We start from the raw sequence: 12,846 nt of genomic DNA, 5'->3' as shown, positions 1-12,846 counted from the left end.
TCCCAGGGAAGAGAGGGAAGGGGAGCGAGGCATGAGGTGTCAGATTATGTCCACATAAGGTTGACTAGGGTCCCGTTTGAGTCAGCAACAGGCAGGGTTGAAAAGTGATCAAAGGCTCTGGGGAGAGTGAGGCCAAGAGGATCTGAAGTGGCACATAGAGGTGTCTGATATGGGGGATAGAGATGAAATCAGGGTCAGGAAATTTCAGTGAAGCTTATGGAAATGGCAAGGCACAAAATCTTAGTTCAGTGCCAAGATACAACTTCATTTTAACCAGTCTGTCCCAATATCCTACTTTTAAGCATCCTTCCTGATGAAATGGACAAAGGTGACCATTAGGTTCAGTCTTTCAGAGAAAGGATTTTCACACAATAGCTTTTTCTTGTACTACTTATATAACTTAATTAGAATGACTAATGCAAAATAATGCCAAAGGTGTATACAATGTCTGGTCCCTCCCATTATATTGCACTTTCCAGTCCCCAAAGAGTATAGCTCATTGCAAGGATGATGATGTCTGGATGAGTGACTAAGTGGGAGTAATAACTGAACACCCAAAGATTTTGCTTACACACAGGGTTTCAGTTGTGGTAACACTTTATGAGAATAAAATTGAGAAAGGAAGTTTATTTGCTATATATGACCAAAACACCAAGTCACCCAATTTTCTACACAGAGGAATATGTAAATTAAACAAAATAATTAAGTACAATAATAAAACAGCAGCTACTATGCACACATTCTTATGGTTTTCATTTCATAGGGTAAAATTTATTTCTTAAAAAGACTTGATAATTTTGGAAATGCTTATACCATATGAAAAATAAAAAGGAAAAGGTTTACCTTAATGGAGAATTAGATATATGTATTATTGCTATAAAAATCCCAGTTTTCAAAATAAAGAACTCTAATCAAAACTCCTTATGTATTGCCCTGGCCGGTATGGATCAGTTGGTTGAATGTCATCCTGTATACCGGAAGGTCACCAGTTTGATTCCCAGTCAGGGCACATGCCCAGGTTGTGGGTTCGGTCCCCAGTTGGGGTGTGGGTGTTTGGGAGGCAACCAATTGATGTTTCTCTAATATCGATGTTTCTCTCCCTCCCCCTTCCTCTCTCTCTCTCAAATCAATAAAAACATTTTTTTTAATTACAGAAAAAGAATAATTCGGGACGATTCAATTCCTAACCCAAAGAGATCTAAAAATATAGCTGGAGACAAGACAGGTATTTGCAAAAACAGAATAAAAAGATGCATGTGTCAGGACTATATGTCCTGTCCTACTTGGACAACTGCCCAAATGAACTGACCTGGGAATTCCCCTGCCCTGGTTACAGCTGTTGGGAATCTCTCTCCATCCTGTCTCTCTCCCTTTCTATCTCACCACAGCAAAAGCAAAAGACATGCTTCTCTCCACCCATATCTTCCTTTACTCCACATCATAGCAACTGGTCAACCGATTGATTGTCTGCCCCCCTGGTGGTCAGTGCACGTCATAGCGAGCAGTTGAGCAGCCTTAGCATATCATTAGCATATTATGCTTTGATTGGTTGAACGGCCGACTGGCGGACAAGACACTCAGCATATTAGGCTTTTATTATATAGGACTAGAGGCCCAGTGCATGAAATTCAGGGGAGGGTTGCTCAGCCTGGCCTGCACTCTCTCGCAATCCGGGACCACTGGCTCCTAACCGCTGGCCTACCTGCCTGCTTGATAGCCTCTAACCACCCTGCCTGCCTGCCTCATCACCACTAACCACTTTCCTGCCTGCCTGATCGCCCCTAACTGCTCACCTGCCTGCCTCATCACCCCTAACCACCTCTGCCTCCGCCACTGCGGCTTCATTCAGAAGGATGTCCAGAATGATGTCCTGAAGGTTGTTCAGCTGTTCGATCTAATTAGCATATTATGCTTTTATTATTATAAATTATAATTGACATAGAATGTTATATGAGTTTCAGTGATTAGACATTTATATAACTTATGAAGTGGTCACCCTGATAAGTCTAGTATCCATCTTGCACCATAATTAATTCAATATTTTTTACTATATTCCTTATGATGTACTTTTCATCCCCATGACTATTTTATAGCTGGCAATTTGTACTTCTTAATTCCATTTACCTCCCATCTTGCTCACCCCCCTCCCATCTGGAGACCATCAGTTTGTTCTTTGTATTAATGAATAACAAACTTAACTAGGCTTCAAAATCCTAAACTACTAATTTGCAAAAGAAATCATTTTTCATTTTAGCTAAATATCACTCTCATAGGAAAATGGACAATGCTTAAAATTAAACAATAGAATCATTTCAAAGCTGTGTCTGCAAAAATCTAATCTTACAAAGTCCACAAACGAATAACTCCACTTTTCTTTTTACTTTCAGTTTTGTTTTTGCTTTATTTTTTGTTTTTCTAATCTATACTAATGAAAGGGTAATATGCTAATTAGACCAGATAGACCAGACATCTTCCAGGCATCCTTCCAGACAAAACCACGGTGGCAGGGGCCAAGGCAGAGGCGGTTAGGGGCGATAAGGCCAGCAGGGGAGCACTTAGGGACATCAGACAAGCAGGCAGAGTGGTTAGGGGCGATCAGGCAGGCAGGCAGGCAGGTGAGCGGTTAGGAGCCAGCAGTCCCAGATTGTGAGAGGGATCCCAGATAGGAAAGGGTGCAGGCCGGGCTGAGGGCCCCCCGACCATGCATGAATTTCATGCACCGGACCTCTATTATGTTTATAAACACTGTGTGCTAAACTAATTTAACCACAACTTAATAGAACTAAGAATGAATAAAGATTAACCTAACTCTCAGCTTAATACTTGGCCAAGACTTGTTCAACTGTTGAACAGATCATAAAGGTTCCTAACGCACTGTGATACAGTAACTTTTTGGGATTGCATTGGTTTCTCATCTCATAATTCTGCATGGAATACTGCTACCTTCCTTTTTAAAACAGAAGTCTACATTCTTATACAATATTTGGTTTATATTAGCACCAACTCCTACCCTAGTGATGGAGACAAAGAGCCCTTAAAATAACTATTGCCAAAGACAAATTTTTAAATCTCAATAGTGGGACTTGGTAGTTTCACCTAAACTTTATTTGTAATTAAATCTTATCTAGTATATCATATACTATCTGATAATTTTATGCTGAATCCAGAATTCTGGGGAAATTTAAAGCATTTAAATGCTATTATCTATAACTTGCTTAATCTAGTAACTAACTATACACACATAATCCTGATCCTCATTATATCAAATGCTAGTATCCAAGTCATATTTCTGGCACAGTGACAGAGACTCTCTTTTCTGGTATTAAAAAAAGGTCATTCCTTCTTATTGCTATACCAATAAAAGCAATAAAAACATGAGATGCTTATATATTCAACGTCAATGTTAAAATATAATAAATTCTATTCTAATAGACTAATTTTTGTTTAGACAGTTTTACTAATCAGCTATAAAACATTCATATTAACAATTTACTAGCCTTTGCTGGTAAAACTTCAAAAAATCTGAATTTATTGCTATTTGATTACCTGCTACTGTTAAACTATGCAATGATATGAATCCAACTATATACTATGTGTGTGTATATATATATATGTGTGTGTGTATGTGTGTGTATATATATATATATATATATATGTATATATATATATATGTATATATATATATATTATATATGCTATTATGAGTCTCCCTGATTCATTTTCACAACTATATTTAAAAGTAGTAAAAGAAAGCCTGGCTGGTATGTCTGAGAGGCTCTGTCAACCTATGGACCAGGAGGTCATGGTTCAATTCCTGGTTGGGGCACATATGCCTGGTTTACAGGCTTGTTCCCCAGTGGGAGGCGTGCAGGAGGTAGCCGATCAATAATTCTCTCTCATCATTGGTATTTCTAAATCTCTCTACTCTCCCTTCCTCTCTGAAATAAAAAAACATATTTTTAAAAGTAGTAAATTATTTGTACACTCAATGGTCATGGTAATTTTTTAAGCGTAGTCATCTAAAGTTTCTGAGTACATCAACCAGTGCTCTCCCCACTTTACTTTGACATAATCAGGGTGGACAGGCTTCCCTAGGAAGAGCCTCTTTATGAAATTAAAGCATACCACATATTATTCTCCAGAGAAGTAAATTCTATTTGGGAAGAATTATTAGTCTCACTCAAGTCATTTCACAGCAAAGAGAACAAACAGGCCTATTGTATATATCATAATTACATTTTGCATGACTTCCTTCAATTAAAATCTTTACCTAAATTAACATCCGTATAGCAGTAGAAAAATTTTAAATGTCATTATCTAATATGACCCAAAGATGCCTTCCACTAACAAGAAATTAGTCTAAAAAAGACTTCATATATTTCTTCTTCTTCTTCTTCTTTTCTTTCTGTTGGAAGATAAGTAGGTCTTGAATTTATTTTGCAAACAAGACCTGTTCTATCCACCTTTTAATTTAGAAGGCTAAAAGCAGCTTTCATATATCTCAAAGCAATTATTGGCATAATGCCCTCCCCTCAGTAGCAGTACTCAGTACATTCATAAGAAAAATGTATATGCATTGTTCAACCTCACTTAATTTTGCATATATATATATATATTCATATATATTCATTCATATATATATGAATAAATATATACATATATACACATGAATGGATATGTACAGAAATTAGAGTACTCTAAACCTCCAAAAAAGGTTTGATCATATTAGGCAGTCACTAAATACCTAATAATCTTGACTAAACTGATGTCTAGTAAACAATCAGAAGGAATAAAAATATTTGTAATGATTTTACTAACAGTGCTAGTTAAGATCCACATCTCAGACATTCTTCTCACTAGAATGGCAGTTATAATCTTCACTTTATCAATTAATCACTAGGTTAAATATAACCAAATGGGAAGGAGAGGAAAGAACCATATTATTACTATAAAACCTGAAAATCTCTGCATAACTATGCCATTTATGGCTTATTCTGTCCATGTTGGAGAATCTCTCTAACACATACCAAAGGACAGGCCATTTCACAAAATACTACAGAAATCAGTGTTCAGGTTCATTAAGATCTTGAAGTCTAACCCTCCAAATGCTTTCTACTTCAAAAAATTCTTGTCTTAAAATCTTACACTTGGTGGGACAAGATAATAAGAAAAGAATTATAAGAGAAAGTAAGTTAATGTATTAATGGTTGTAGTGTTAACACACACATGATAGAAAACAAGGGTAAAAAAGAAAATGAATTATCTGACCAATGGATTGAAAAGTGCACTTTATACTGAGGATTTCTTTTAGTATAAAGAAATAAGGTTTCAGTTCTGGTGTTAAAGCATGATTACTTCTGAACAGGGTCACTGATCCAGAGTCTCTTCAAAGAGTTGACACTAAAACAATTATCACTGCTACTCTTGCTTGGTATATACCAAAAATAACAGATTAGAAGGGAAAAAGCTTTGTGTTGTTTGGGTCTTTTAAGAGAAAAAAAGGAGGAACAGGTTATTTGATGAAATACCAACTTTTACCTTTCCTCCCAGAATAAATTTGTAATATTATTTTTGGTTCCTTTCAACACAATTTGTTTTGCCTTTAAAAATCAGGTATTGGCCCTAGCTGGGTAGCTCAGCTGGCTAGCACGTCAGATATGCCAAGGTTGGAGTTCGATCCCTGGTCAAGTCACATACAAGAATCAACCAAGAATTGCATAAATAAGTGGAACAACAAATCAATGTTTCTTCCTTTCTCTCTTTCTCTCTCCCTTCCTCTCTCTCTAAAAATCAATAGATTAATTTAAAAGTTTATTTTAAAAAGCAGGCATTATATTTTGACCAGTCAATCTTTTTTGAGTCACATATCTAATCTGATACTTTACTAGAAAAAGGCATTCATGTACACATATTGTACAATTTGCAAATATATATATGAAAATGCAAAGAAATTCAAGGGAGCCCTAGCTGGTTTGGCTCAGTGGATAGAGCGTCAGCCTGCAGACTGAAAGGTTCGTTCTGTGTTTGATTCCAGTCAAGGACACATGCCTGGGTTGTGGGCTCGATCCCCAATAGGAGGCGTGCAGGAGGCAGCCAATCAATGATTGTCTCTCTCCCTCTCCTTTCCTCTCTGAAATCAATAAAAATATATTTTAAAAAAATAATAAAGAAATTCAAAGGAAAGGTAAAAAATTCAGCTAAGTGGTTAACTATGGTAGAGAGGAAAGGGGTTAAAATTGAAAAACAGTTCACAGAAGGCTTACATTATATTGGTAATGATTTATGAAAATGAGTGATAGGTACATAAAAGTATTTTATTCTTTAAACCTTTGGGAATATTATAGTGTTAAAATTTTGCTCATTTTTTAAACACCTTATAAGAAATACTGTTCAATAGAAAAGTATACTAGAACCTGGGGTTCCAAATCAGTAGCCTAGGATGGAATCTGGCCAAGACCTGTTTTGTTTGGACAGCACAATGTTTTGTTTTGCTTTTTAGCTGTAATTTGAATGCACTCTTCAATTAGCCCGCGTCATCACCATTTTCCTTACAGTCAATGAGTTCTTTAAAAGCAAAAGAAATTGGGATCCTCATACAATGATAGTGAAAATATAAAATGGTGCGGCTGCTTTGGAAAGCAAGCTGGCAGTTACTCAAAATGTTAAGCATGGAGTTACCATATGACACAGCAATTCCACTCTTAGATACCTACCTAACAGAAAAGAAAATGTGCACACAAAGACTTTTACACAGATGTTCACAGCAGCATTATTCCTAATAGTCAAAAAGTGGAAACCCCCCAAATATTCATCAACTGATGAAAATATAATACAATGAAACATTCCACCATAAAAAAGAATGTACTAATAAATGCTACAACAAAGATAAGCCTCAAAAACACTATGCTAAGTAAAAGAAGCTAATTACAGAAGGCCACAAATTATATAATTTCATTTATATGAAATGTCCAGAATAGGCAAATATCAAATCTATAGAGACAGAAAGTAGATTAATAGGGTGATTAAAATGTCATAAAATTAGATAATGGTGTTGGTTGCACAACTGGGTAAATACATGTCTGTCAACCTGTGGTTGTTAGCCAATTCAACGCCAACAGGAATCCCCAATTTGGGGTGCGGTAAAGGAGGAGACTTTATGCAGTGTAAACAGCTCAATAATGTTGCATTTCAATTATGAAACAGCACGACTGTGGAAAGCATGGCTGTGAGGTGACCCTCAGGATGAGGTGGCTCTCAACTCCTCTCTGGGTAGACAGTTCTGCTCTGCCTCTCCTCAGTCTGGTCTGGTGTGCCAAGATGACTCCACTCCACTCCACTCTGCTGAGCTGAGACATCTTTGGTTTCAGCTCAAGGTAGGAAAAATGCAGTTGTAGTTGGAAAGGGAAAGTGTGCTCCCCTGAGCCAGAAGGGAGTTGACTTAGAGAAAGCAATCCCTGGCCCTGGCCCCTGATTAATCTATTGTCATGCAAATGAGGGTTCCAAATCCTCAGTTTGATTTGTCCAAAAAGCACTGTCCTGATTGGTCAAAATGGAGCTGCTCTAATTGGTCGGTGAGGATGCTACTGAGGATATAGCCACACAGCTCCAATTAGACAGGGAAAGTCTCAGCCCTATTGGTTGAAATACATTCCAGGAACTCCTTTATATGGGTTTGCTCACTGGGCAGAAACACAGTGCAGAGAGGCAGGCAGTTTAGTGCAGACTTCTCCATAAAGCACAGCTTGCTGAGAGGCCCTGTTCAGCAATAGCTGCCAGGCTCTAGTTTTTGTTTTTGTTTTTAATTTCAGCCCAATTAGCACCAGGAGCCCTTCTCAACAGGTATTTTCTTTGTCAGGGTCTACATTAAAAAAACCACTGAACTGCTTTTTACTTTAAAGGAATGAATTATATGGTATGTATATTATATCTTGATAATAAAAGGCTAATATGCAAATTGTCCCCTCAACCGGGAGTTCAACTGGGAGTTTGACCAGGGGCCAGGGCCAGCAGGCCAACCCCTCTCCCTGGCTGGCCCCGCCTGATCAGCCCCGAATGGGGTGAGCTGGCCAGACCCCTTCCCTGCATGAATTCGTGCACCTGGCCTCTAGTATCTTAATAAAGTGGTTTAAAAATAAACAAACCAAAGACATCCATAGAGTTTATGAATTAGATTAATCTCTAAATGTGGTTCTCAAATTGTGGTATGAGAACTCTTAGGGCGCCCCCTCCCCCCCGAACTTTTCAGGAATTTTGAGGTCAAAACTATTTTCATAATACAAGACATTTGCCTTTTTCACTGTGTTGATATTTGCACTAATAGTGCAAAAACAATGGTAGGTAAAACTTGACACCTTTGGCATAGTGACACCAAAATATACTAGTTTCAGGTAGTCATTGCACTCTTTATCACCACACACTGCACCAAAAAAATAAAATCCTTTTCACTTCAAAATGTCCTCAATAAGTAGTAAAAATTACTAATCTTGTTCAAGCTCAACATACATATTTTTTAATATGTGTGATGAAATGAGAAGTAGCTATGACTTACTTCTGCTATAGATCAAAATTTTTAAAATGTGATTATATGAGTTGTCACTTTTTTAATAGAACAGCATTTTTACTAGAAATGACTATTGGTTCCTATGGGAAAATGCATTCCCATTTCCAAACTCACTTATACATAACTTTTATAACAAAACTGTTTCATAAAGTGAAGGCTGCCACTTCCCATGGGAAATCACTCCTTACTCCCCTTTAAAAAACAATATTACCTTTTAGCCTGAGTTAGCAGGAAAGGCCTGTTTTGTGGGTAGAGGAAGGAATGAGGCAAAAGGCAGAAGATAAAACTTGGCCTAAGAAACTATTTTGAAACTCCCTCTAGGCACTCACAAAGATAGGTCTGGTCATGTGACCTCCTCCGGCCAATGAATTCTAAGCAAACAGAAGAGACACATACCACCTCTGGGTGGAAGATTTAAGAGCCATTGCAGGGGGGTGGGGGGTGGAGGAGGGTATAGGGGGGATAAATGGTGATGGATGGAGACTTGCTTTGGGGTGGTGAACACACAATACCATGTACAGATGGTGTATTATAGAATTGTGCACCTGAAACCTGTATAATTTTGTTAACTAGTGTTACTCCAACAAATTCAATAAAAAGGAAAAAAAATTTAAATAAAGTTAAAAAGAAAATATATTTTGTCCTATCATGGTGATAGGCTAACTAGCATTAACATTTTATTATAGGATAAAATATTCATATGTTTTAAGATATTCAAACAAAATAAGTTAAGGATTTACTTTGTTATTTAAAAGGGCTGTGTTCTACATTAAGGTACTATTCTAACTAGTTACAAAAAGGACTCCAAATGCTAAGAACCACACATTGAGAATTACACTTGTAAAAATCTACTAAGAATAGATAATGAATTAGTCTTTTAAAAGATGATTGTACATACATTGCTGACAAAGATTTGGAAAACCCCAAGGACCAACTTAGAACACTAATTTGATGCAGGACAAAGAGGCAATTCCCAAAAGGCATTTAATTGTACTAGTAGTGGTATAAGCAGTGTACCTGTGCATGAGAAAATAAATAGATCAAATCTAGCAGTGTGTATTGAGTACTATATGTATAAGAAAAGGACTGATCTGGCATGTTTCAACACACACTAGAGTGTTCAAATTGGGTGCTGTGGAATAAAAGAGTTCATACTTAATCTTTTCAGCATTTGATAAAATGTCCCTTTGTTCTTACCCATATTCACAAGCAATGTTTTGACCTGGTTTCCCAAGTTAGCTGATACGAAGAAGAGAAGCCCAGATTGCAAGGATTAATATTTTATTTACTGTAAACATAAAATAAAGGATCCTATCTCTGTAACAGCTGGCATTTTAATCCCTAAGAGCCTCATTAACTTTGAGCAAACTAGACAAATAGTTTCTGACTTTGCAAAGCTGGAATTTTTATAAAGCTAAGTAATTTCTTGGTGGGCATGTATATTTAAGTATTGAATGCACTTTGGTTTAAAAAAATTTTACTTCCTTTAGGAAGTTATATCTAGCTCACTAAACATACCATGGACTACAACTTAAATGCAGGTCATAATAACAATAATACCCAAATAATAGCTAATATTTATATATGGTTTATTATAAATAAATAGGCGCTGCAATTTTACATATTTTAACCAGTTTAATCTTCATAACAATCTATTGGCAGGTACTATTATAATCTCTACTTTACAGATGAATAAACTGAGGTGGAGGACAATTAAGTGACTTGCTCCATATCACACATGTTAAGTAGTGTGGTTGGGATTCAACCCAGGATGTCTGGTGCCAAAGTCAGCATTTTTATTTTTTTTATTAATTGACTTTTAGAGAGAGGAAGTGGAAGGTGGGGAGGGGGAGAGGGAAAGAGAGAAACAGACACAAAGAGAGACAGAGAGATTGATGTGAGAGAGAAACATGGCTCGGCTGCCTCCCACATGAATTGCAACTGAGGATTGAACCCGCAACCCAATTATGTGCCTTGATCAGGAATCAAACCTGCCACCAAAGTCAGCATCTTATTTTCAATTAGCCTTGTACTATCAATTTTCTAAATTTTAAGTATTTATTTTTCAAAACAGTTTTGAAATCCCATATATATCATAGCAAAAATATTTCCCAAATCCTCATGATTAAGCTGTTAAACTGGAAATAGTTAACCTTAGCTGTTAAGTATACATATAAAATTAGTGACAGTCTTAGATTAATAGAACTGGATGCTATTCAAAAGCAAGGATATTGTAGCTTTTAAAGGAAAAATATTAATTTGAGCCTTTGTGACAAGTGACTCAAACTGACTCAAATTACTTACATGTTAATTTCAAATCCCTGGCTCTCTAGCTACAAGTACAGCCGTTATAAAACCATAACTTGTTTTATGGGTTATCAGTCATTCTACAAACTAAACTCTAATTAATTCCATATCATATAAAATAGCTTTTAATTTGTGCTTTCCTATTTTTCCTCAACTGTTATAAAGTGAACATATACCACTGAACTGCTACATTCCAAAATTTCTACATTTCTCGTTTCACCTTGATATTACGTTAAAAGGAAAAGCACTTCTCATGAGGTGGTTTTTTGTCATACTAGTAATGTTCTTGTTTTATATCTGGGTGTTTGTTTATCAGAGTATGTTTAACAAAAATTCATCAGATTATATGCACTTTTCTATATGTATATTAGATACTTCAATAAAAGCTGTTTTTTTAAAAAGCTGTGCTTCTTAACACTACTTCAACAAAAACCATTACAGCCTGGCTGGCATGGCTCAGTGGCTGAGCGTCAACCTATGAACCAGGAGGTCACGGTTCGATTCCCAGTCAGGACACATGCCTAGGTTGTGGGCTCAATCCCCAGTCTGGGGTGAGCAAGAGGCAGCTGATTGATGATACTCTCTCATCATTGATGTTTCTACCTCTCTCTCCCTCTCCCTTCCTCTCTGAAATCAATAAAAATATATACTTAAAAACAAAAACAAAAACCATTACATACCAATTTTATTAAAAACTGTCGCTGTTAAATTTTTCATCAGATGGTACTCTGCAGCACTGAGTAATACCCAATTTGTTTTTCATATGGGGAAAAAAAAGAACCATGCAAGATATTCTATGGAACCAAAAAGTGCTATTTAATTCTTGCAAAAATCTCTGAGATTTAAATATCTCAAAGGTAAAGAAAATCTTTTTTTTTTAACTTCTATGCACTTATTTTATTCTAACAACAACCTTATCAGGTAGATACTATGACAACCTTGTGGCAGACAGCCATAATAAGACGTATCCCAGGCCAACTGTTTTTATTATGTGACGCTGAAGTTCCTACATTGAGAGATGAGTCTGTTTCCTATTCTTCAAACCATGTATTTTTATACCAGCCTTGAGTAAAAAAATGTGACAGAAGTGACGATGCATGACTCTCAAGGTTGGGACATAGAAAACAATACTGCTTCCACCTGGCTCTCTCTCTCGAGATGCCTGCTCTTGGAACCTGCCCCCAGATTGTGAGTAGGTGCTCTGCCCACTGCCCCAGTGACATCTCCAGCCAACAAGCAGCATCAATTACCAGGCGTGGGTAACTGAGCCTCGTCCAGATGATTCCAGCCCGCAGCCTGCAAGTCTTCCAGCTAGGCCCCAGACAGCATGGGGCAGAGACAATTCCCACTGTGCCCTGTCTGAACTCCTGACCCACAGAAATCATGAGATATTAAATGATTATGGTTGTTTTAGCTACTAGGCTTCTGAGGTAACTGGTTATGCAACAAGGTACATAGGTAGATAACCATGCTAGCAATTGGCAAAGCCAGAATTGGAATCCAAGTCAGTCTATGTATAAAGCCCAAACTCTTTCTACCATAAGTTAATGCCAAGTTTGTTCAGAGGTGCCCACATTTCCAAATAAAACAACAGTCTACAGATTAAAAAGTCTAACAGGAATAAACAGCCCCCAAAATTAATAATTTCAATGAATACTCAGGACAAAAAAAGGTCATTCAACTGGCAGGCTCAGAATCCCAATATCATTTCTGACACATCTATACCCTTCACACTCTAATAATAGCATATCTGATAGTATCCGCACTCTAGAGATGCTGAAGAAATATCTCTACATCAATAACAACAAAGCTGACCATTTGTAGGACACTTTTACAAAGCACTTTAACACTTGGGTTGCGGGTGAATTTCCCGCCAAAATATAAGATGGCGCGTTAAAATGCCTATATCTTTTGAAGTATGGGTTCGATTGAAATGAAATATTTGGTAATACGCAGTTACAATCGGCCCGAGTTTACAC

General features: G+C 36.9%; 1 protein-coding gene and 1 non-coding gene across 2 annotated transcripts in view; both read right to left on the bottom strand.

Annotated features, from left to right (window-relative positions):
- Positions 1–12,846, bottom strand: part of KIF13B (kinesin family member 13B) — a 200,386-nt gene that overhangs the window by 165,497 nt on the left and 22,043 nt on the right. The gene's annotated exons all lie outside the window — the stretch shown is intronic.
- Positions 4,404–4,531, bottom strand: LOC139011920 (small Cajal body-specific RNA 15). Its single transcript, XR_011471730.1, has one exon. It is a non-coding gene; the product is annotated as a small Cajal body-specific RNA 15 (non-coding RNA).

This window comes from Myotis yumanensis, unplaced genomic scaffold (genome assembly GCF_028538775.1).
Source record: "Myotis yumanensis isolate MYYU_CA2020_CCGP unplaced genomic scaffold, mMyoYum1.0.hap1 SCAF_5, whole genome shotgun sequence".
Classification (NCBI taxonomy): Eukaryota; Metazoa; Chordata; class Mammalia; order Chiroptera; family Vespertilionidae; genus Myotis; species Myotis yumanensis.
This window is presented reverse-complemented; position numbering and strand designations above follow the sequence as displayed.